General features: G+C 41.9%; 1 long non-coding RNA gene and 1 pseudogene across 1 annotated transcript; both read left to right on the top strand.

Annotated features, from left to right (window-relative positions):
• Positions 1 to 8938: 8938 nt before the first annotated feature.
• On the top strand, positions 8939 to 10312 carry LOC117716501 (peptidyl-prolyl cis-trans isomerase D pseudogene; annotated as a pseudogene).
• Positions 10313 to 11730: 1418 nt separating this feature from the next.
• Positions 11731 to 24797, top strand: LOC143443812 (uncharacterized). Its single transcript, XR_013113104.1, has 2 exons — positions 11731 to 11878; positions 23885 to 24797. It is a non-coding gene; the product is annotated as an uncharacterized LOC143443812 (long non-coding RNA).
• Positions 24798 to 26237: the final 1440 nt, after the last annotated feature.

The following is a 26237-nucleotide window of genomic DNA, read 5'->3' as shown; positions in this document are numbered from 1 at the left end:
ATAATTTTCCCTCTGCATAAGAATTCCTGTGAGAGAATGAGTAAAAGACAAAATAACTAAAATACAGGCCAGCTTTGGGTCAATCCAATCTACATGAACATTGTGTAAATGTCTTCTATTAGAGCCAATTTCTTTTCAGCTACAGCTAAAAAAAATCTTCTTGGAGTATTTAATTCTTTACTACCTTGAAGATTTGAAATAAATTACTTAGCTCTTGAGTGATTCAGTCAATTGTAGGACAAAGCCGGATAATATCACACAGTAATTTTTAAAAATAATTAAGAGTATAATTAACAGAAGCTCCTCTTTTTATTTTTTCAGTAGGAATTTATAATCCCCAGGAAGCCTTTTTTTTCTTCATTAAAAACATTTGTTCATCCCAGCACTTGGGAGGCAGAGGCAGGTGGATTTCTGAGTTCGAGGCCAGCCTGGTCTACAGAGTGAGTTCCAGGACAGCCAGGGCTACACACAGAAACCCTGTCTCGAAAAACCAAAAAAAAAAAAAACTGTTCTAAGGTATCTCTACTTGAATCAGCCTGCAAAATATCATCCCTACAATGGTAAATTTCCAAATTATTTCCAATGGCTGTTATATAAAATATCTGCATAAAATATCCTACTCAACATTCTTTGTGGCAGGACTTTCCATTGGAACCTTTTGGTTGGCATTGAGTGGTTAAATGTGGGCACCCTGAAGGCAAATCTCTCTCTATGTTGTTCTTGTCAATGAATTGTGAAAAGGCAACCCTTTAGATCAATCACAATGATAGGCCATTCCTTAGGTAACAAGTAAGGCAATGGGATTCTGGGCTGCAAGGAACCCAATGACTCAATAATTTTATTGATTGCTCTGAGATCTGTTATCATACTCCATTTGCCAGATTTCTTTTTAATGACAAATATAGGAGAGTTCCAAAGGCTGGTGGACACTTCTGTGTTGACCCTCTTGGACTAGCTGTTCTAGTGCCTGTACTTTTCCTTTGTCATAGACCATTGTTCAATCCAAACAGGTTGGTCAGTTAATCACCTTAGAGGTAAGGCTGTTGGTGTTTTATCAGCAGTGGTTCCTTCAACCAAGATTGAAGAATTAGTCTCTGATGTATTATGTCTATGAACAGCCTTAAGTTGAAGGTATGCTAATCTGTGTTTTCCATTGTTGCAATAGATCTCTTTCTTATAAGTTCATGGCTACATCTGCCACATACAGCCTTAACCTTTCTATTTGACATCATGGTCCTATACATTTAATCCATTTAAGACTTCATTGTACCTGAGACAATGTCTCAGTCTCTAGGAGCTGTGTAGACACCATTTGAAGCAGCCAAGATGGATTCCAGGAATCTTGTGTGTTAATGTTACATCTGCCCCAGTATCTGCTAATCCTTCAATCTCCATTCCATTAACTCTAATTTAAACTTTGGTCTCTTTTCATTTTATAGTAGTCTCCAATATATCTGTTTTTCTGTGTCCTTAGAACCTCTCTTTTTATCTTTAGGAGACACTCAATTTCTGCTAAGTGGTTTAATTGAGTTTTGAGCAGCTCTCTCTTTATCCTATCAGACTTTAAATTTTGTAATTGTTTTTCAGAAATATCTTTCCTTACTGGACAGGTAGGCTCATGTTGTTGTTGTTGTTGTTGTTATTGTTGTTGTTGTTGTTGTTGTTGTTGTTTTGGACAGCAAGCATAGCCCTTTAGCTAGTTTCCCAAAATTAAGGAATTGCCTCGTATATCTTTGAATGACCTACATTCATGAACTGTATGCCTGTTCCTTCCCCCATCTACATTTCACAGGAAAATTTCTCCCAGAATTATTACCATTGTAGAGGGATTTATCCTTAGGAATCATTTGGCTACCGGTTACTTAGGGAATGACTTGATCTTTCACAGCCACAACAATGGATACGTTTTTCTTTATCTCCTGGAATTGTTTGTTCAACCATAATTGAATTGTGAGCATCTGCTTCTATGTCTGCAGTAGTTTTAATCCATTCACAAAGAGATGCAGATCTTGCTCTTAACGGTCTAATAGCCTTTTTGCATTCATCATTAGCATTTTCAAAAGCTAAAGATTCAGTTAATTGAATTAATTCAATTCTCTAGCATTTGGATCTGATATTGCTCTCTTAAGAGCTATGGTTAGTCTTTGGGAAAAGCCCATGAAAAATATGTTTGAACTCTAGGTTATGTTTGTAAATTATTCAGCTCACCCCTGTTCAACCTTGTCCCAAGCATTTAAAGCTACTGTGTGACATTGTTGTAGGACAGCATCTCAGGGGCAGTCTGTACTGCTTACCTAGAGTCCCGGCCTTTACCCAGTCAGTGGTCCTTGACCATATCAATGGCTCTAGCCCTATTTCACTGCTCCATAGTGGGTGCCTCGTCTTTCTATCATGTCAGCCATTGTAACTGAGGGCCAGGCTCTAGGAGGGCTATCATCAAATCTCTCCAATCTTTTGGAATTATACAATTCAGTGTGGCCCAGTGCCACTATCAGTTGCCATTTGAATTTTTGACAACCCTGTGGATTTCTTCATCTTCTTCCAATTCCCTTATCAGGGCTGGAAAAATCATTTTAGTTTTTCCCCCCACCCCAGAAATAGACTGCCCTTTCAAAGTGTTGCTGCAAGGAGCTGCTGTATGTTTTGGTCTTCCTTCCTCTGTCCATAACTCAATATATGCTTCCATTTTACTTATAATCTTTTGTAAGTTTTCTTCTAAGACTTCCCTCCCATTTTTATTATTTTCCTTTTCTTGTATCTTTATTATCTTGATCTCCCCCTCAATTTTGCTTATAAGTTTTTCTAAATTCTCCTCTACTGTTCATTTTCCTCTCTTTATTATTACTTGTGGGGGGCCAACAGAAGGCGGCTATCATCCTTGCAGCCATCTTGAGCCATATACCCTGACAAGAGATTTGATTACAATAGCCTGCAACAGCTGAGCACACTCTGATAACATCTTGTTTTAGATGCCCAGGATCTTCCCTTGAGTGTGTGAGGCTTAAAGCTGTGATTTAGAGCCGAGACTTAAGGGAGTGACTTAGAGATCAGATTTAAAGACCTAAGGGTGTGACTTAAGGGCGTGGCTTAGAAGTGAGACATATAAAAGGCTAGAGGCAGACAGAAGAGTTCAGTACAACTTAGAGTAGGAATTAGGCATTGAGGAAGAAGACACTTGGACTAGAGAACTCGGAAGAAGGATTATTAGGTATTAGGCACTTGGAAGGTAGCTTGGAAAGAACTTGAAACTTGGAGGCACTAGAGACTAGGAACTAGGGACTAGGAACTCAAGACTTGAGACTTGGAGAGAAGAGAGACTGAAGAATAAATGGGATTGAATCGCACTCTGTCTGGTCTCCATTCCTCACATCTGTCCTCACTCTCTCTCTTGCTGAACCCTGACCCGTGGACTGGAGCAGCTTTGGGCAGTGCAGGCTCTAACAATTTAGCCCCCAAGGCTTTTGGTAGTGCGGGTTCCAACATTGATAGAGCGGTCCCCAACATTTTTGGCTCCCAAGCGTGGGGCAGCTCGGGCTGCAACAATTACTGTCCTCAATTTTGCTCACAAATGTGTCTAATTTTTCTCTAATGTTTGCCTTCATATTTCACCCTTTTCCTTTCCCTGTCTCCCAGACATCTGAACAGTCTTTATATTCTGATTTATAATGTTCATCCCCCCCCCAATGTTTTGACATCGTTTCATTCTGTTTCATAAAATATTTAATCCTTTTTCTAAGGCTTGTAAATTTTTTAAGGCCCTGTTTTTTGAAAAGACACAGCAAGCTAAAATGCTTATCAGGATAAGAGTGAAGCTTAGTAATGCAATCATTGTAACTGGCAAGGTGTCATTTCCTCTAGATCCATCCTTTTTGAACTGTTCAAAATAGTATTACTTAAAGTTTAAAAGGTCTTTGTTGTGTTTATCATCTTTACATGTTTAATTTTTTTCAAAATAAGAACTTCCAACTCTATTAACTAATCCGATGTTTTCTGTGCCTTTGTCTTTCTCTGGTGTTCAGCTCAGGACCCCACGGAGGTTTCTGACTCTTTTATTCGTAGTGAGGAGCCGGCATAGAAAACAACCTGTGGCTTTTGTGCTCCTGAGATGGTTTTGTCTTCTATCTCCTATGCGTGACCGGTGATAGCCTTTCCTCTACTGGAAAAATGATGTGAGTCCAGCTCCAAGCCTCAGGTGTGGCTGGCTCAGGGTGTGGACCTGAACTGCAACCCACAGCTTGTGTATCAATTCAAGGCTTCAGCCTCCTCAGTGTGGCGGGCTGGGAGAGTGGGGCCTGGCTGCCCGGTGTCCTGCCTAGATGTGGGGACATGGGAAGGAGAGCGAGGGCAGGCAGAGGCCAAGCTCTAAATGCCCAGACCAGATAGATCTCTATGTCAGTGAGAAAATTGCATTACAAGCCAGCCTCTGTGCTGCATTTAGGGCAGTCTCCAGACGTGTGTACCTTATGCTGGGAGGGAGCCTCCTGAAAGCTCTCTGTAGCGTGGATACTTCCCCAGTTGCTGCACTTGGCTGGTCCCAAGCAGTGTCTGTTTTTTGTCTCAGGTAGTTTGGTTCTATGTCCCACATAAGTTGTGCCAAAATGTACTTGAACCAATTTAAACTTAACCCTTCAGGCTTGCATATGAATTGGACTCAGTCTAAGGTTATTTTATTTGGCTTTGACAATCACTGGGGGATAACCCCTGATCTACTTTTCTAACTTCTGGCCTGGCTACCTCCCCAGCAGTGTATTCCAGATACTTGCTGTTTCTCTTGGTCACGTGTTCAAGGTCCATCTCCCCCTCATGGCGGGTTTTCTCTCCCCCATCCCCATCCTCTTAGCAACCCCCAACCAGATAAACTCAAAACCTGCCTACCTCTAATCCTTCTAGTAATTGGCTGTAGCCATGTTTTTTTTTTTTTTTTAACCAAATAGTTTTAAATTAAGGAACAAGGTTTGCACAACAAAAGCTGGTAAACCTGAGAATTCACTTGTAAACAACTAGAATTGGGTACAGAATTTAGCATTACAATACATAGCAACAGACCAAGCCTCAACCGGTCAGTTTCCCTCTGTGTTTACCGTGTTTAGCTTGTTCCTCTTGAACTGTCTCTGTAAAAACTCTCCCAGTAAAACTGTCTCCTCTTTCTCTCTGCACTGCTCTCTCTGAAGTAGCTTCTCTTCTCGTGAGAGTTGGGCATATCCTATTCTGTCAAATCCTTCTCTGATTTGTCACATTGTCTGCCGCTCAGTCAGAGATCACTTTCAAACATGGGTGCTTACTTCTACAAACTAACTTTACCTTCATTGTTTGGAATTAAAAGTGTGTGCTAAGTAAGGGTTGAGCCTCACCACAACAAGAAGCAGAATTATTTTCAGTACATAACACAATCTTGAAGTTCATAGTGTGATGGGATATCCTGCAACACCACATTCCAGCTATTGAGCCCATTGCTAAGTAGTTTCTCTTAGCTAGGTCACATCCTAACTATGGTAAGGATCTCTCTCTCTCTCTCTCTCTGTCTCTCTCTCTTTCTCTCTCTCTCTCTTTCACACACACACACACACACACACACACAGCATTCCATTTCATCAGCTCTTTTGGCTAAATGCCTAGATTGATAGATCATATGCTATTTCTATATTTAAGATTTTGCAGAATTCCCAGCTTCCCACATGGCTACACCATTTCTACATTTACACCAAAAGACCGAGATTCCAGTTTCTCCACATCCTCGCCAACACTTGCCTTGTGTTTGCTGTTGATGGACTTGTGAGCTGGTCCAGCTCTAGAGTCTGACAATGATTATTTTTTCTCTAAGAAAGGCCGCTTGGTTTCCTGAGGCCTTGTTAGGAACCTTTGAGCCCTTTACAGTCCCTGGTACAGGAGAAACATCAGCTCCCCACTTCTCCACACAGCATCACTGAGTGCATGGGCTGTTTCTGTTCCAGACATCTGCATCTCTGCTATTTGGGAGAACCCTGACCAATCAGTAATGTTATTTTATGTCCTTGTCAAATTTACTGTGATGTTAGCTGTCATTTGAAAGACTTACACGCTATCCTGCACCTCACATGGTACATGCACATGTCAATTAAACATATAATGTCTATACATAAGGTTACATAGTGTTACTTAGTGGCTCATATTCAATATAGATGCCTGGTAAAAGTCAAATACACTAGAGGATTCTGTATAATGTTCTTTACCATCTGACTGTATCAAACAATAGAGTCTAATATAGTTGAAGGTTATAGACTTGAGTTATATTGGACCCTAGTAAAATTTATGGCTTACAAGTTGAGAGACACACCAACACTAAAGAAAGAGGTCAGAAAAGGGGTTGTTTTGATTTTGTCTGGGGTTTTGTTTGGGTTTGCATCTTGGACCTTATTGTCAGTCTGTTGATGCCTTTGAAGTCATTCTAAGAATAATGTTTTAAATGCCTACACACATATGTTTACACTTAACTGAGTTTTATTGATAACACTGTTCTGTCTGCAGACCCTTTAGAACCCGTGTGCCCCATAAAGCTTGCAGACACTTGCCTTGCATGCCCCGGCTACTTGCCAGCATTCCATGTGGCTTGGATACTGGAACCCCAACTACAGTAAAGCCTTGGTCACTATGGATTCCCATACTTTAGCAGGCTAGAAGTCCAAAATCAAGATGCTAGCAAATTTGGTTTCTGTGAGAGCTGTTTCCTGCTTGTAGATCTATCTTCTTCCTGTGCCCTAGCCTTTCCTCAGTGAGTTCTCAAGAGGAGAACATGTGTGTATGCATATGCATATATACATATACACATACATGCATACATACACGTGTGTATATGATTATTCTTTTAAGGACACTGTGCTGGATGAGTTTTTGTCACTTAAAATAAATCTAGACATATCTAGGAAGCAAAACCTCCAATGAAAAAATGCCTCCATCAGATTGCCTGTAGGCATATCTGTATGACATTTTCTTGATTAATGCTTGATATTGGAGGGAGGTCTCAGCCTGTTGTTGACAGTACCACTCCTGGGCAGGTGGTTCTGGGGGATATAAAAAAGCAGACTGAGCAAGCCATGAGGAGCAAGCCATGGCTTCTGCTTCACCTCCTGGAGAAGCACAGGGGTCTTTGTGCTCACAGATGCACTAACTAGCACAACCTGTAATGTTAAGCACACAGGGGTGTTCCTCCAAGGGAAGGAATGCAAACCTGTTATCCATCCAGAAGGCTGGAAACAGACATGTTTACTAGTCTGGTGACCTATGCTCTACTGTGTGGCTAGAGACTCTCCCAGCAACAGACCTTCCCCAGACCCTTTTTATAAATGTGTTTTTCTCAGTAAATCTATGGAACCTGCCTTCATGGAGTTTACAAAGAGTTTCAATGTATCCCATCTGACTGTTTAGTTTACTTTGTTCCTCAAAGAGATTCATGTTTGCTTTTTTTGTGAACATAGACTTGAATTAATTATCAGCAGAACAAATTTTTAACTAATTTGCGCTATGCTTAAATGTGCCTAAAATAAATTACTAGGGGTCAAACTCTCCTTCCTGCTAGTCCAAGTGTAATGGACCAGTTGAGCATGGACTGATGTCTCCAAGGTTGTGAGACAAAATAATATTTGTCTTTTAAGTATTTGGTGTTTGGTGCAATATCCGAAAGCTGATTAATACACCAACTGTAAAACTCTTCGGTCTCCCTAGACAGTTTCTGTTCGGCGAAGTCAATCTCAAAAGCAGCTTTCTGTCCCCCTTCTCACTATGGGAGCCTGACAGCCAATGTCTCCTTGGTCCTACCTGGCAGTAAAAACACCACCGTCTGCAATAAAGTTGAGCAGATGGCGTCGAGAGCTCCAGGTAAAGGTAAAGTTGTCCCTGGGTGTGATAATGAATGATATTTATGAGGCCTTTAAAAAACCTGTTTCAAGTGTGAGCTACTCAACTGCACCTGTTGGAAACGAGCCCTTTCCTGCCTCTGCAACCTTCACAGCGAGCTAAAACTGGAATTTGGAGGAAGTATAACATTGTATAAGCATCGCTTGCCCGCCATGTGGCTGGGAGCTACAAGGCGCTACGCATGCTCTGTGTGGTAATGGTCACTCACTCGGATGACGTTTGGCGCTGGGGCAGGGGCTTGGGGGATGCCCCAAGTTTTCAAACTGGCACAGGAAATGCTCGTGATGTGGGGAGACTCGGCTGGAAGCAGAATGAGCTTCTAAAACCACCTCCCAGAGAAGGAAAAAAAGCCCTTGTTGGCCCAGAATGATGAACTGCTATCTAATGTTCCCAAGGAAAATCTGACCTTGGGGAAGGAACGTGGTAAATGAGTTTTACAAGATTTGGTCAAGGCTCATTGGCCAAAAATCAGGGAGGCAGTTTGGTGCCTGGAATCACAGCTGTGATTGCGCTGAACACCATTATCATCCACCTGCTCCGGAGTTCACTGCGTCCTTGGGAGCTAGGACTCCCCCTGAGCAAGAGTCAGTCTTACATCTCACTGCCTAATTTCTTTTTAAAACTTGCGTTGTTTCTATAACGATGTCTTCTCGTTGTTTGTTACTTTCCTCCCCTTATCCTGACCACATTTGGTTTTTTTTTTGGTTTTGTTTTTTTTTTTGTTTTGTTTGTTGTTGTTGTTGTTTTGAGTTCTGGAATACAGGGGAGAAAAAGAGCAAAGTGTTAAAGGATAAATTCCGGGGATGTTTTCGCTGAGGTTTGAATTCAGCTCTTCCTATGCTCATTGTTACTTAATCACTCTGCCTCAGTTTCCACATCTGCAAAGTGGAAATGTAATACTGTTTGCTTGAGGGTTGTTGTAAGAAATTAGTCTGACAGGTAAGCATTCATGAAAGTTCTTGAAAATAAGAGTCAACAAGTGGGTAGAGTTTGCATCCCTCTCGCGCACGAGGTTCTCGTGTCCTGCTTTTCAGTGCCTGCAGTGAAGATGTTCTACCCATCCCCAGCAGCCAAGCCCTCCAATTCCAAGAACCCATGAGTTTTCTTTGATGTGGGCATCGGCGGGGAGCGAGTTGGACGAATTGTTTTAGAATTGTTTGCAGATATTGTTCCCAAAACTGCAGAAAAATTTTCATGCATTGTGTACAGGAGAAAAAGGAACTGGAGCCACAGCTGGGAAACCTCTCCATTTTAAAGGATGCCCTTTCCACCGAATTATTAAGAAATTTATGATTCGGGGGTAGAGACTTCTCAAATCAGAATGGGACAGGTGAAGAAAGTATTTATGGTGAAAAATTTGAAGATGAAAATTTTCATTATAAGCATGATCGGGAGGGTTTGCTGAGCATGGCCAATGCGGGCCCCAATACGAATGGTTCTCAGTTCTTTATCACAACAGTTCCAACTCCTCATTTGGATGGGAAGCGTGGTGTTTGGTCAAGTAATAAAAGGACGAGATGTGGCAAGGATGCTTGAAAATGTAGAAGTGAATGGTGAAAAACCTGCCAAGCTCTGTGTCATTGCAGAATGTGGAGAATTCAAAGAAGGAGATGACTGGGGAATATTCCCCAGAGATGGCTCTGGTGACAGTCATCCAGATTTCCCCGAGGATGCAAATATAGATTTAAAAGATGTAGACAAAATTTTATTAATATCTGAAGACTTAAAAAAAACATTGGAAATACTTTTTTCAAGTCTCAGAGCTGGGAGATGGCTATTGAAAAATATGGGAAAATTTTAAGGTACATGGATAGTTCAAAGGCTGTTATTGAGAAAGCAGATACACCCAGACTGCAACCTGTAGCCTTAAGTTGTGTGCTGAATATTGGTGCTTATAAATTGAAGATGTCAAATTGGCAGGGGGCAATTGACAGTTGCTTCGAAGTTCTTGAAATGGACCCTTCGAATACTAAAGCACTATACCAAAAAGCTCAAGGATGGCAAGGATTAAAGTATATGATCAAGCACTGGCTGACCTTAAGAAGGCACAGGAGATAAAGCTATCCAGGCAGAATTGCTTAAAGTCAAACAAATGATAAAGGCACAGAAAGATAAAGAGAAGGCTGTGTATGCAAAAATGTGTGCTTAATAAGAATTACACTCTCCTTAACTATTATACATTGATTATATAAAGAACAATGTATTTTACTGTCTACATGATCCCTGATGTGTTTCCCTTGATCTTTGTCATGGTTTACATAGCAGTGCTGACATAGGTTCTTTCTTAATAAAGAGTTACAAAAAAAAAAAAAAAAAAAAAAAGAATCAACATGTGGGACCAGCCAGATGGTTCAGCAAGTAGAGGTGCTTGCCACCAAGCCTGTGGACCTGGGTTTGATTCCTGAGTCCCACAGGATGGAAGAAGAAAACAGACTCCCTCGAGTTGCCCTTTGCCTCTACACAGACACAAGGGCACACATGCATGCACCCAGATGCATACAAAATAAATAAAACGTAATAAAAAAGGAACCGTTACATAACCCCCTACTCTTCTATCTTAAAGTTCCACTGAAAAAATTCTGCGATGTTGTATGTGGTTTATTATATTGTTTGCCAAAAAGAAAAACGTATCCTGAGGCGGGAGTTAAGAGGTTAACAGGTATTTCCTAAAAGGACAGGCAAAGACTCAGACTTTGTTTCCTGGTCCATAGTCCAGTACTGGATGAACAGGAGACTTCAGGCACACAACTCCGACTGGGTTAGCTGCTGTCTACCCAGCGGCCACTAGGGGACGATGTTTCCTCACCTTTGCTCCATGTTGTTTAGCCGCTAGCTAGACCCGTAGATAGCTCTCCAGAGCCAAAATGGCTTCAATGGCCACCAGGGGTCTCAGCTGAGACTCTGGGAAGCCCTGGCCTTTGGACTAACACACCAGGCAATCCAGACATGAATTTTTTTTTTCTCAGTCTCTCCAAAAGTAACAGTTCTGAACTTCAACTCAAAACTGAATTTCTTCAAGAAGAAGCCAAACAATTATCCGTATTTGGGAACAACCTGGAATAGGCTTTAGTCAATTGAGTGATGAAGTCTTACATATGTTGCCCCTCATGATGGTGGGAAATAGCAGAAGCCTTTGAAAGGGCTCTTTCTCACCAAGCCCATGAATAATGATAACATGTACTGAATGCCTACCTAAAGCCAGGGCCATGCACTGCTCCCATTCACCCAAATTGTACCACACTGGGTGTAAACCTCTGTTCTCTCCATGCCGTAGATGAGAAAACTGATGCTCCATAAAGTTTAGTTACCCAGGATTGCAGAATGACTGACAGAAGTAAGATGGGCAAACTCAGTCCGAATGGCACTTTGACATTTTAACCAAGACAACACTGGTCCGTATCTGCCAAGAACTACACTGAATACTGTCATCACTCCACGGAGGCAGGATTCCTGCCTACTTCAAAACTAGGAATGAAGTCCATTGTATAAGGTAGAATCATATTCACATGTAACAAATACACACTCACCTAATAAACTTTAAATCTGGATTCCTTGTAAGGTGTAATATAATAAAAATACTATGTAATTAGTTTTCCTACTATATTGTTTAGTGGGTTAAAAAAATGACAGACTATCTCTACTTGTTAAGTGCAATATTTTTTAACATCCCTCCTCTATCCTGTGTGTATGTTTGTGGTTGTTAGAAAAAGAATGCCCCTCCCCATAAACTCTGTGTTTAAATGCTTAGTGGTTAGGGAGTGGCGGTACTTAAGGTGTGGTCTTGTTGGAGTAGGTGTGATCGTGTTGGATCTAGGTGTGTTCTAGGGATAGAACCAAGGTTTCAAGGACCAAACCAGGCTCAGACTCTCTCTTCCTGCTGCCTGCGGATCCTGAAGTAGAAGTCTCAGCCATCTCTCCAGCACCATGTCTGCCTGCATGCTGCCACGCACACTCCCTGCCATGATGACGATGAACTAAACCTGAAACGGTAAGCAAGCCTGTTAAATGTTTTCCTTTGTAAGAATTGACATGGTCATTGTGTCTCTTCACAGCAAGAGAACTCTGACCAAAGTTCTGTGTGTGAGTGTGTGGATGTGTGTCTGTGTGTGTGGATGTGTATATGTGTATATGAGTGTGTCTGTGTGTGTATGAGTGTGTGGATGTGTGTCTGTGTGTAAGAGTATGTGTGTATGAGTGTGTGTGTGTAAGAGTGTATGTATGCATCTGTGTTCATGCCTATGTGTCTGTGTGTGAGTGTCTGTATGTGTGTCTGTGTATAAGTGTGTGTGTATGTGTGTATAACTGTGTATGTATGTGTCTGTGTAAGAATGTGTGTGTCTGTATCTGGGTGTATAAGAGTGTGTGTCTCTGTGTATATACGTGTGTTTATGTGTGTGTGTTTGTGTAAGACTGTGTCTGTGTGTGTAAGAGTTTGTGTGTGTGTGTGTGTCTGTGTCTGTGTCTGTGTGTCCCTGTTCATGCCTGTGTGGCTGCAGAAAGCGTATTTAGAGCTCAGAGGTCAATTTCAGGTGTTTTTCCTCAGGACCTGTCCACATTGGCAAATTAAGTAAGCTCTGCTGCTTGGCTAACAAGCCCTGGGATCCTCCCGTCTCTGCCTCCCCAGTGCTGGGATTATATGCATTCTAGGGATCAAAATCAGGTCATCCTTACTCAGCCAGGACTTCACATGCCAAACACTCTTCCCAAGCACATTTTAAAATGAATTTTTCAGGTCAGCACATAATGCAATAGGCTTCGGTATGGAGTTTTTCATACACACACGTCATTCTGTTTGGCTTTCAATTGTTCCCCTCCATCATTGCCTTCCAGGTGTCTGTCCCCCGTCTGACTCTGGCTCATTCTGTACGTTCCTCTATAAAGTGTCCCCTCTGCCTTCTTAACACGAGCATTCATTACCATCCCCACCTTAGAGTTCTTCCTCCACTTTCTCACCCCCTTTCTAGTCTGGTGACCCACACGCACAGATACAAAGGCAAACACACGTAATTTTAAATAGAGGCTCTGCATATAAGATTGAACATGTGGTGCCTGTCTTCTGAGTCTGCCTTATTTCACTGTACATAAGGATTTCCTGTTCCTTCTCTCTCGATGGAAATGTCATGATTTCATTTTTCTTTACAGTGTGTAAAACTCCATTGTGTACACAGACCACATTTTCTTTATTCATTCATCTGTTGATGGACATCAAGGCGAATTCAATTTCCTGGCTATTGTGAACAGTGCAACAGTAAGCACACATGTACAGGTGTCTCTGTGATGTATTGACTCGGCCCTTCTGACATACGCCCCAGGGTAGTACAGCCGCATCATGTGACAGCTCTGTTTCCAGTTTTCTTGAGGAACCACTATAATTTCCAGGATGGCTGCATACATAGTGTCCATTCCCATCAACAGTGAATAGGAGTTCCTTTCCCCCTACATCCTCGGTAGCATTTGAAGTCAGCTGGTTTGGTTTGGTTTGGTTTGGTTTGGTTTGGTTTGGTTTGGTTTGGTTTGGTATGGTTTGGTATGGTTTGGTTTGGTTGATTTATGATAGCCATTCTGTCTGAGAGATGGATTCACAGCAGTTTTAACTGTATTTGCCTGATAACTAAGGATGTTGAACCCCTTTTAAAGTATATAATTGGCTTTTTGAAAGTATATAATCAGCCGGGCGTTGGTGGCACACGCCTTTAATCCCAGCACTTGGGAGGCAGAGGCAGGAGGATTTCTGAGTTCGAGGCCAGCCTGGTCTACAGAGTGAGTTCCAGGACAGCCAAGGCTATACAGAGAAACCCTGTCTCGAAAAACCAAAAAAAAAAAAAAAAAAAAAAAAAGAAAAAAAAAGAAAGAAAGTATATAATCTTCTTCTCAGGGCTGCCCATTCAGAGTATCAACCTATCTAATGACTGGCTGACTTGGGGGCGGGGCTAGTATTTGCAGTTCTTTCTCTAGGGGACACTAATCCCCTTTGGGTGTGTAGTTGGCTAAGACTCTGTCTGGAAACGTTTAGCCTTGCACACTGCTGCAGGCCGTCTTCAGTCTTCGAACCTTCTTAATTTCTGTTTTTTTTTTTTTTTTTTTTTTTTTTTTTGGTTTTCCGAGACAGGGTTTCTCTGTGTAGTCCTGGCTGTCCTGGAACTCACTCTGTAGACCAGGCTGGCCTCGAACTCAGAAATCCACCTGCCTCTGCCTCCCAAGTGCTGGGATTAAAGGCGTGCACCACCACCGCCCGGCAACCTTCTTAATTTCATATCATGCTGTTTGTCCGTTCTTGGGTTTGGAGTCCTTGCCTACACTGATATCTTGAGATGTTTCACTGTGTTTTCCTGTAGCTCAGTGGTTCTCTACCTCCCTAACGCTGCGACTCTTCAATATAGAGTCTCACGTTGTGAGGACCCTAAACCATAAAATTATAATCATTGCTAATTCATAGCTGTAGCTTTGCTACTGTTATGAGTTGGATATGTGACTCCTGTGAAAGGGTTGTTTAGCCCCAAAGGGGTCATGACCTCAGGATGATAACCATTGCTTAACAGCTTCAACATTCCAGACCTTTAGGTCACTTGTTCTATTTTTAATAGATTTTTGGAAGGCTGAGAGATGGGTCTTTCACTCTTTTATAATGCAAATCCTGTTTCTCCAGCATCATTTATTGGATAGGTTATCTTTCCTCAAAAAATACGTTTAAATTTTTTTCCTGTCAAAAAAAATAGGCTGCTCAAGGCTGAAGAAATGGCTCAGTGGTTAACAGCGGTCAGAGGACCTGGGTTTGATTCCCAGCACCCACATGGTAGCTCACAATTGTCTGTAACTCGTGTTCTGGGGGATCTGATGCCTTCTGGCCTCCGAGGGCACCAAGCATGCCCATATGCATGAGCATGTCTAGGCAAAACACTCAGATACACAAAAATAAGTTTTAAAAGCAGGTTGTTGTGGCTGTGTGGGCTTATCTCTGAGTTGCCTGTTCTGTCCTGTTTTGTGTGGTTTTGTCACTGAGGCTCTGTGATGTAATCTGAGAGCAGATGTAACAGCTCCAGTGTTGTACTTTCCACTAAGGAACACCTTTGTTGCTTTGGGAACTTGACGTCTCCATAATGAATATGGACTGTCTTCTCTAATTCTGTGAGGAATGTAAGTGGGATTTTGGTGGGGACCATACAAATTGTGTGGGCCACTTTTGATACTGTAGCCATTTCTACAAAATTGATTCTGCTTTTCATTGACCATGGGGTATCTTCTCATCTCCTCGTCTAGTGGTTCTCAACCAACCCAACACTGTGATCCTTTCCTCACGCCGTGGTGACCTCCAACTATAAAATTATTTTCACTGCTACTTTATAAACAGTGAACTATTGCTGTCTAGTGGTCTTAGGAGACTCCTGTGAAAAGGCTGCTCAACCCCCAAAGGGGTCACAACCCACAGGTTCACACTGCCACTCTACAGCCCATGGGTTCACACTGCCGCTCTACAGCCCACGGGTTCACTTTGTCGCTCTACAACCCACGGGTTCACACTGCCACTCTACAGCCCACGGGTTCACACTGTCGCTCTACAGCCCACAGGTTCACACTGCTGTTCTAGTGCTTTCCTTAGCTTTGTTCCTCAGCACCTTGAAGTTTTCACTGTCAGATCTCTCACCTACTTAGTTAACTTTATTCCCGGGATTTTTTTAAAAGTTATTGTGAATAGGATTTCTTTTATCTTTTCTTTCTTTCTCACATATCCATTATTGGTACATAGAAAAGCTATTCATTTTGTGTGTGTGTTGCTTTTGTATCTTGCTACTAAAAGTGTGTGTACATCTAAGTGTTTTCTAACTGTGTCTTTCTTGGTTAATTTAGATGCAAAAACTATCAATAAAAATCTTGCAAATCAAACTTAAGAACACATTAAGATCATATACTAGGCCTCAGGAGTGAACCTACTACTGTTATTTTGCTAAATGGAAATGCTATCAAATTGTCCCCTAAATTTATATTTCTTTTTTTTAAAAAAACATTTATTTATGTATGTGAGTGTACTCACTGTCACTGTCTTCAGGCATCCCATAAGAGGGCATCGGGCCCCATTACAGATGGTTGTGAGCCACCATGTGGTTGCTGGGAATTGAACTCAGGACCTCTGGAAGAGCAGTCAGTGCTCTTAACCACTGAACCATCTCTCCAGCCCCTTAAATTTATATATATTTTTAAATAAATTTATATCTCTAATCCAAAAGCATAATGTAGCTCTCAGACATCATAAGAGAAGTATCTTTATGAAGTAGATCAACAAACGTGTGACTGGTCAAAGTGCAGAGAGTGTCTGTGGTGTGCTCAGCTACAAACGGGACATCTGTATCTCACCACCTCATCCCAAGACTTAAGGACACTGTGGAGGAGGAGTGAAAAGACGGTAAGAGTCGGAGGTGAGAAAAGACAGGATAAAATGATGTCTTCTGGATATGACAGGACCACTGTAGTCACACACTCAACAGCAGCTGTGGTTGCCAGCATGGGATCAAGCCAGTCAACGTGCTAGCATGCAGAGAGGAGGGGCTCCTGAGCCTCCACCCCCAACTGAGGAGTTATTGATAGTTGGCTTTGGGGGAAGGAGAGTAAGTTTTCTTTAAGGATAGTGGCCCTTGTAGGCCAGCCACATTCTAGTGGCTCATCCCACACCCATGAGTATTTAGGCAACACAAGTGGGACTTAGTGCATTATTTTAAAGTCAGGGTGGGGGCTGTGGGGGAGGGGAGATATGGAATTTGAAAAGGGCGGGGTAAATCTGAGAGAGGTCAGGAGAGGAGTCGGGTGACTATCATCGGAGTACATCATACTACATTGTATGCATATATGATGTTCTCAAATGCTAAATAAAATTATATATATATTATACATACATACATAGTACATACATACATACATACATACATACATACATACATACATTTCTCTAAGATCATATACCATGACCAAATTGGTTTCATTCCAGGCATACAGGGATTGGTTTAACGCATGCAAACAATAAATTTAATACAGCACATAAACAGATTTAAAAACAGAAATTATATGTTAGTCCAATTGATACAGAAGAGCACTTTGATAAATTTTAACATGACTTTATGATAAAAAAAACCTTGAAGAAACTAAGAGCAGAAGAAACCTACTTCACCATAAGAACGGCTACATAAAACAAACCTATTGGCAGCAGGGTACTGAGTTGGGAGAAGTAAGAACATTTCTTCTCAAGTCTAGGAGGAGATAAGGGTGCCCACAGCCTTCGCTCTTCCTCAATCAAGTGCCTTCACTAGCTAAAGAGACAAGAGAAATAAACAACTGAGATATAAATAAGGAAGAAGCCAATTTCTTTCTTTCTTTCTTTCTTTCTTTCTTTCTTTCTTTCTTTCTTTCTTTCTTTTAAATCTCAAGTTGGTTGAATCCGTGGAAGGAGGATCCGTAGATACAGAAAACCAACTGGGTGGGTTTGGTCGTGACTGATTTACTCCTCAGCACAGCCTGGTAAAGCAGGTTATGTTATCATCGTTCCTAGTTCACAGGGAAATACTAAGCAGTCAGAGGAGATTACGAAGCTCCCCCACCAGTGCACAGCTAGGAACTGATGGCTGTGCTTTGGCCCAAGCAGCCTTGCTCTGGAGTCCACACAGGATCTCCTGTGTGGAGCCTGTTAGAGATGACCAGGCACACTTCTCATGGACTCCTCTGATGCAAGATGAGACGGTGTGGTGTGCTGTCGTCAGGGCAGCCGATGCTGTCTTCATGTATGCCCTTATATGTACCAGATCTCTGAACCCCATCAACGCATGTATCTCAATAGTTAACTCCAAGATGAAGAAGGAGGGTTCTCTCTCAGAGAAGTGATGCACTTGACTGTTTCCTGGTAAGAATGGAAACTTTTAAAGGATACAGCAAGTATGCCTTTGGTATAGCTGTGTTGTACTACGTTGGAAGGTTATGGCTTTAATTCCATTTGTGGATGAAGAGGCCTAGTATAAAAAAATAAGCCTTTATGCGTTGGCCTTCTTCCACCTTTCCTTCTCAGGTCTGTGAGCTTTAGTATGGAAACCTCTCAGTGTGATGGATCAGTCTTGGTTTGTGCTGGGGAATCAGGGCAGAGTTGAAGAGCAGGCTTACAAGAGAGAAACAGCAATAGCTCTTAGCCTGAAGTGGCAGCTGAATGGTATAGGAATAGTGGCAGTGATGACAGGGACAGAGCCAGAGACAGCAGGGAGCATGGCCCAGAACATGATGGCAGAAGTTTCAGGATTGTCTTTGACTGACAGGGCCTGTGTGAACACCCTGTGCCCTGGAGGTGCTCAAGCCCCTGGTGATCCCCAAAGTGAGGTTTCCAGTGAAGGGAGGAGAGATGGAAGGGGTCAAAAGGTGTTATTATTTGAACATGGTAAATGTGACCTCATTTGTATTTATAAAAAAATAAAATCTGCCACAAAACAGAATAACTAGTATGCGTGTTCCACTTGAGGCCCATGGACTGTTTGTGACCCAGGAAAACTGTCAATGTGACCCAAGAAATCTGTAGATGGTAACATGTTTTGGCAATTTTCTGCTAATTCAAAACATATTTTAATCAGATTTTTTTTTTTATCATCGAAACCAAGCCCAATACACAGACGTGTCAGTTTCCTCTTGGCTTTAAATGTTATGGATGCTGTAGGAAGAATCCCATATTCTGAGAGGCAGAAGCAGGCAGATCTCTGCATTGGGGGCCAGCCTGCTCTACAGAGCAAGTTATAGAAAGCCATGGCTACAGGCTACCCAGAAAAAACCCTGTCTTAAAAAAAAAAAAAAAAAAAAAAAACAGAGCGAACGAGCGGTGGTGCACGGCTTCGGCGCCCACCGCCAGAGGGTGGACTGCACCCGACTCTCCGGGTTCGAATCCCGTGTTCCCGTGTGACTCTGCCCGAGTCTCATGGGAAAAAAACAAATAAATAAACAAACAAAAAATAAAAATGAACCAAACAAACAAAAACAGGCTCTCCAATGAGCAGCAGGATCAGAACTCAGGCCGCAAGGACACTCACCGCATATGCCTGCATGTTCTATGACATGGTACTTCTTTGAGTCAAAAGCTGCTTGTTGTTCCCTAGCTGGGACAGACGTGAATCACAACGACTATGTCAAGCTGGTATGAGTTTATAATCCGCACTGATTTTTAAGTAGTTTGTCTCTAGTTTTCCCAAAAGAGAACACTAAGGAAAAGGAAGACGGTAAGTCGTGGTCTGGCAGATAAAAAGCCTGGTTTTGAAACAACTATAACATGCCTGTGCACCTTTTTCAGAATCCTCGCCAACAATGTCACACTCTCTCGCCAACCATAATTTCAAGCACTGTACCTCCATAGTGATGGTTCAGGCTCTCGTTGCCATGGTGATTGTTCCGCAGAATAAAACACTTCCATCAGTGCTGCTCCTCCTAATTGCCATTGCCAGTTCTTGAATCTGGGCTTTTATTATGTCATCAGGACCTAGTACTGGACCTGATTAATTATAGCTGCTCAACCTACTGAATAAACACCTCTATTAAAGTAGCCTGCCCCTTCTGCCTCCACGCCTCATCCTGTGGGTTGTAATGCCTTCTTGTCTTTTTTGATTTACTGGACTTTTTAAATTATGGAAGCAAATGCACACTCATTTTAGAAAATGCAAGCAATAAAAATGCTTCTACAAAGTTAAAAGTAAATATTTCTCTCCCCACTAAAATCAGTGCTTACTGGATTAATGATTTAAGCATACAATACTTTAAATCATAAGAATTTGTCCTCCGCAGTGAAGAAATTGTTCTAAGTTAGGAGCAAAATCAGAAATCATAAAAATATAATCACAGTTATTTGTTCATCTAGTCTTTTAAAAGTTGCATGGGGAAATGTGACAGAGTCAAAAGACTAGTGACAAACTGGAATATTGTATCTATAAAATAGAACGACACAGTGTCAAACGTCTTCAGTTTTCAAAGAGCTTTTACAAGTCACTGTGAAAAGGATGCTCAGTCCAGGAGGAGAAGGGTCCAAGGTCTCTGTATGAGAAAAAGGAACACTATCTCACTCATGATTCATTAAATACAACTGTGAGCAAAAGGATTTTTCCTTGCTTCTCTGATTGACAAACATGGCTATAAGATGACACCCAATGTTACAAAGCTGAAGGGGAAAGGAAATCCTCTCACAGATTGCTGGTGGGAATGGATATTGGTGTGACCACTCTGGAGAATTTGGCAATGGATGTCAGAGTTTAAAATGTGTGTCTCCTTCTACAGAAGTTTACCCTATATACAGCTATTATTGGCCAAAATGTGTTCACAAGAATGTTTTTGCTTTACTGCTTTTGAAAAGGTGAAACACTGGAAATACACAACATCCATTATCAGGGACAAGTTGTCTAGCAGAAAGTTCAGATAGTGGACTCATGATGTCTCTGTGGGGACAGTGAGTTGGCTCTTAGTTCTCTAGAGGCAAAGGAATTGACTCCAGTACAGTGCTGAGGAACAGATAAACAGATGTATGTCTGAGGTGACTGTGTGTATTGCAAGATCTTCTGAAATGATCAACAGGAAGCAGTTATCAGAGACATAGAAGCTGGTATAGAGGAAAAAACAGTCTTCATGATCACTTTGGATCTTTCACTCATTAATATCTTGTACACGTTTCCATGGGAGCATTTTAGAATCGGCCAGCAGAGGTTGCCTTCTCTCTACTGCAATAGCCAGAGATATTCTTTGCATTCATTTTTTCCTCTGTGTATATAATAGAGATGTAAATTTGTATCTTTGACTATGCATAATTATAATTTTCATTGCTACAAAATGGAACTATCTATAGTTCTGGAAATTGCTTTTTCTGGTTTACACTATTCACATCTCTCCATGTAAAGATATCATAAAAAGACAGTAAAAATATGCTATAACTTATTCACCTTTCTTCTATTCTTTCTAAATTCTTACCTCTGCAATAACTTTTGCAATAACTACATTTTGCATAACTTATTTGTGTATTTATATATCAACCAATGCCAGTGCTAGGTTGAATCCCAATTTGGAACTCTAGTTAAAAACATAGATAATGCAACCCAAGGAGATCAAGTCAAACCATAGAAAACCATACAAATCTTCAAAAGCTTCAACTCTTATATCATCTTATGTGTTACATCTTTTAACCTCACGTTACATAATATAGATTATATTGAAAACACAGATTAAGTAGCTTAGGTAATTACATGGGCAGCCATTCATCCATGGCAAGGGCAGAAAAGAAAGGCTTTAGGGTATATAATATAATCTAACTTCCCTTTTCTTTAATGACATCTAAATTAATGTTATTGATGTCTGTGATGATTTGAATGAAAATAACCTCCATAGTATCATACGTTTGAATACTTGATCTCAGTTAGTGGAACTAATTGGCAAGGATTAGGAGGCATGACTTGTTGGAAGAGGTGTGTTACTGGGAGTGAACTTTGAGGTTTCAAATCTCCACGCCCCTCCCCCCTTTCTCTATGCTGTCTGAGGATCAGGATGTAGCTTCTCTCAACTACTTTCTTCAGCATCACGCCTTCCTGCTGCCACCTCAGTCTCCACCATTATGATTATGGACCAACCTTCTAAAGCTGCAAGCAAGCCCCCAATTAAATGTTTTCCTCTATAGGTTGCCATGGTCTTGGTGTTTCTTCACAGCAATAGAACAGTTACTAGGACAATGCCTTACTTGTATCCTTAATATCTTCCCGTACAAGCCAACATGTTCACCATAAAAAACTCTGACCCTCTTCAAAAATCAAAACAGCTAGTCAGAGGATGAATGCAACATGATCGAGGGCCCACATCCTCAGAGCAGAAGAGGGGAATGGGGTGAAAGGTGTGGGGAGTAGGTCCGGATTCCTCACGTCTCAATCAGGGGGCATTTGTTCCTACAGTCTCCAAAATATCCCTGCTGAGATTGAGTTCCAGCTGTGAAATGATGTCAGCGGATGACAACCTTGAAGTGTAGGTTTCTGGCTATGTCAGGTGATGCAGACTCACGTGGTGTTTTTCTGGAGCTGACTCACATGTTGTTTTGCTCAGGCAAGACCCATGGGAGGACATGGGACGATTGAAGAAAGTATAACTAGAACTCAATGAACAATGATGGTGTAGGATTTCCAGAGTGAGGACTGGTAGAATTTCAAATCCTGAGCTTGGGGGAGCTCAGGAATTGGTAGGTTTTCCTGTTCAGGGATTGGCGGGTTTCTGTGGGAAGTTCAATGATTGATGGGTTTTCCTTTTCAGGGATTGGTGGCTGTTGTTGAGATGTTTCACCTAAAATTAGCATAATCTGGAAAGGGTCCTGCTGAGGGTCGGAAGATGACCTTTACAACCTTTATGGAGGCTAGAAATGCTGTTATAACAGTTGGAAAAGTCAGGGGGAGGGTCTGGCTTCAGGAGCTCCTTTAGTAAGGACATGGCCATTTTTCTGCCTTGAAGGTTTACAAAGTTTACAAAGGGAATCCATGACAGGAAAGCCTTTCCTGACACTTGAGTGATGTGAATAGCCAACAGGTATCATCTTGGGTTTAAGGTTGACACCATTAGAGTTTGGGATTTTAGGATTTGAAGTTTTGTTTTTGTCTTAAGATGAGAATCTCACTATATAACCAGTACTTATAAGTCCTGATTTCAAGTGATTTCAGCCTCTCAACTAGCTTTAACAACAAGTATACACTACCGTGGCAAGGTAGGACTGGTGATCTTATAAGACAGGAAAAGGGAGACTTGAAAGACAGACACATATAGGGAAAAAAAATTTAAAAATGAAGGCAGAGATTGACGCATCTACTGGCCGAGGACTGCTGTATGTTGCCAACAGCCACCAGAAGCTTTGCAATATGGCACAGAGTCTTCCTGAAAGCCTCCGAGAAGAGTCAAAAACCATTAACAACTTGACCTTGGGTTTCTGATCTTCCAGGCTTCAAACATAGCAAGTTTCTGTTGTTTTTAAGTCACCTGATTTTTGGTAATTATTGGCTATGGTAGCCCCAGTGAGCCGATCTAGTGGGGAAGGTCTGGGAAGACATGCCTCTGGCCCTCTGCTCAACTTCCGCTCCACCGCAACAGCTAGGAACACTGAAGAAGCGACCTAAGGAGAAAGGCGTACAGCGGTCTGGAGTGGGGCATACTGAGCATCAGCACCATGGTAAAATAAAAATTGTTGTCGGTGAAAGACCTTGGGCTGACACCAATCTTCATCGGTTTTCCACTGGCTACTGTGTAGCTGCTTTACTGTATTGCAGATGCTAATTATATTCCTCAAAAAACTATTTGTATGAATATTTACACATGGCTTCTGGGAACCTGCCCCCAGTCGGTTCTGATTGGTAAATAAAGATGCCAACAGCCTATAGCTGGGAGGTCAGACAGAGGTGGGATTTTAGGATTTCCCTGGCTTGGAACTGGGAGTGGGGAGAGAAGGAAGACATACACCATGCTGGGAGAGAATGGAGGAGAGGAGAGATGTCAGCCTGAGAAGAGTGCGGGACAGAAAAACACAGCCACCATGTGAAGGAGCCAGGAGAGGGTGGCCCAGACGGCTTACCCAACTGGGTTTAGAGCAGCCAAGATAGAACATAGAATTTAGTAAGTAGTAACTCAGAATTATTGACGGGAAGTAGATTTTAACAGCAGTGAATGTTAAGCAGTGGCCCAGCTATTGTGCTGCTTAAGGCATATAAAAATATAAAGGTTCTCTCTCTCTCTCTCTCTCTCTCTCTCTCTCTCTCTCTCTCTCTCTCTCTCTCTCTGTGTGTGTGTGTGTGTCTTTCATTTGGGTACATAAACTTTTGGGACAAGTAGCGTCCCCATGCTGGGATTTATTATTTGGATAATTATTAGTATACTACAGTAATATTTTCTTCCTCTGGAAATATTTCAGTCAGTCAGGAATGCTATATTACTGTATGATTTCTCCATTCTGTGCTATCTCCATGACAAAGGCTCTTTTTTCCAGATCATCTGCCCTGAAGAACTCAACATACCACAGGGATCACACCCTATCTTCGTGGCTGAACAAATCACCTGGAGCATCAGGTACCAGTGAGGTACACACTGATGGCCCCGCTGCACAAGGCATGCAGAGTCAGGCTGAACAAGCAGTTTGCCTGGAAGCCAACCGATTTGCTACATGCTCAGATTCACTTCCTGTGTGCATGGGCAATCAGCACCACCAAATACCAGGCCTTGTGCCAAGCAATGGGCATGTGGTGCTTGTGCCCAGCTTGCAAGGCAGGAAATCCTCTGGGTGATGGAGCATAGACGGCTACTTTCCCCTCAGTCACCACAGATATTCACAGACAAATGCTGTTCTTATTCCACACTGTCTGTCCCTAGTTTTAAAGTCTTTATGTTTAGAGCAGATTTTGGAGTTCCCTCTTTTGTTCACATGCGTGTAACCCCCACGCTGTCACCCTGTCCCAGCAGAGCAGCACATTTGTTGCAATGAACCTACCATCCATAGTCCATTGTCTATATTCATTCTTCGAATTCAGTTCTGTGGATACGGCCAAATGTATAATGACAATATCAGCCATTATCTTACAAAACGCTTTCACAGCCTTGAAAGTCCTCTGGATCTGCCCATTCATCTCCTTCCAGACTAACCCCTCGAAATTACTGATACAAACCTCTTCATATGTTTGCCTTTTTCTAGAATGAATACTGTGTTAAGTTTGACTCCTACCGTGTGTAGCTTCCAGACTGGCTTCTTTTTCGTGCATCGTTGATGTTCCCTCTATGTCTTAATCACTTAAGCACCAAACAGTTACCCCATTGTCTAAATGCACTGTGCTTACCTGTTTACTTACTGACAGCATCCTGGATGCCTCCAGATTTTGGCAATTATGAATAAAGTTGCTATAAACATCCATGTGCAGATTTTTGTGTGGATATGTTTTCATCTCATTTGGGTAAATACCAAGGAATGTGATTGCTGGATCATATGGTAAGAGTATGTTTAGTTTCGTAAGAAACAGCCAAGCCATCTTCCAAAGTGGCTATACTATCACACATTTCTAAAATGATTTAATCTTATGTACCAGAAAGTACCTACATGAGGTACTTTAAGTAACTCCAGAAAACCTCTCTGCTCAGCCAAATTCTTCCCTCTTGTCAGGTGAGGCCTCTCCTGCGATTCCTGTGCCAACTTCCCATAAGCCTTTGCATTCTTGTCAAAATGAAACCCTTGTGTGGTTGGTAATCATTTTCATGGTCATCAGTTATGCATATCTTGAACAGAAATAAACAGTGTAAGCTTATCTTGGAGCAGATGGAGGAAAGGCTAATAGAAGAAACAGTGTATGTACCTGGTCTATATACTGCTTCTCCCGGGAGTATCACCTGGAGCCATGCGGAGAACTTCCTGTAGTCTAGTGAGTGAGAAAAGCGTTCATCAGATGGGCTGGGGAGAGATGACTCAGTGGGTAATATGCTTCCTGCTTAAGCATGAAGACCTGAGTTTAGATCCCTAGCAATTGTAAAAAGCCAGGCACAGCGATATGCACTTACAGCACAGTACTGGGGAGCCATGCAGATCACAGGCAGACATGGTGATATGCACTTTCAGTACAGTACTGGGGGGATATGCAGATCACAGGCAGGAGGATTCTAGAGGCTCCTTATCCAACCAGTTTAGGGGAAATGATGAAACTCAGGCCCAGTGAGAAACCTTGTCTCAAAAAATGAGATAAAGAAGTGACTGGAGACAACTTAATATTAACGTCTAGCTTCCAAACATTCCCACAAAGGGAAGTGTCCTCCTCAGGCACACACATGCACATGAATATAGCACACATGTACATGTGTGTGTGTGTGCACGCACACACACACAAGAAGGGAGAGAGAGAGTCAGAGATGGAGACAGAGTCACTGAACTAGAACATGGGATTTGAAGGTGAAGAGAAATAGACATGTCGTTGAGAAGCTCATCACCCAGGCGTGTGCTAACACAATTCAATATAACACGGTAAGCACTATAATCACAAAACCACTTTTCCTTGATTCTCAAATAGTCTGTCTAGTTGTCACTTATTGTGTCAAGTCATGTGTTGCAGTCTTTGATGCAGAAAAAAAAAAAAACAGTTTACTATAAGGGGCCATTGACACTCAGTGGAAGCTCAGAGGTGACTCTGATAGACCTAGCCTGCAGGGCCTCGGAAGTGTTCACAGAAAAATCAAGCTGGAATTCAATGCCATATGAGATAGAAGAATACTTTTTCTTTCCAATTTAGTCTCAGAGCTGAGGACCCTATAATGAAAGTCAAATTAATAAGAGAGAAATAATAGCTAGGCATGGTGGTACATGTCAT

Source organism: Arvicanthis niloticus, chromosome 10, assembly GCF_011762505.2.
Source record: "Arvicanthis niloticus isolate mArvNil1 chromosome 10, mArvNil1.pat.X, whole genome shotgun sequence".
Lineage (NCBI taxonomy): Eukaryota > Metazoa > Chordata > Mammalia > Rodentia > Muridae > Arvicanthis > Arvicanthis niloticus.
This window is presented reverse-complemented; position numbering and strand designations above follow the sequence as displayed.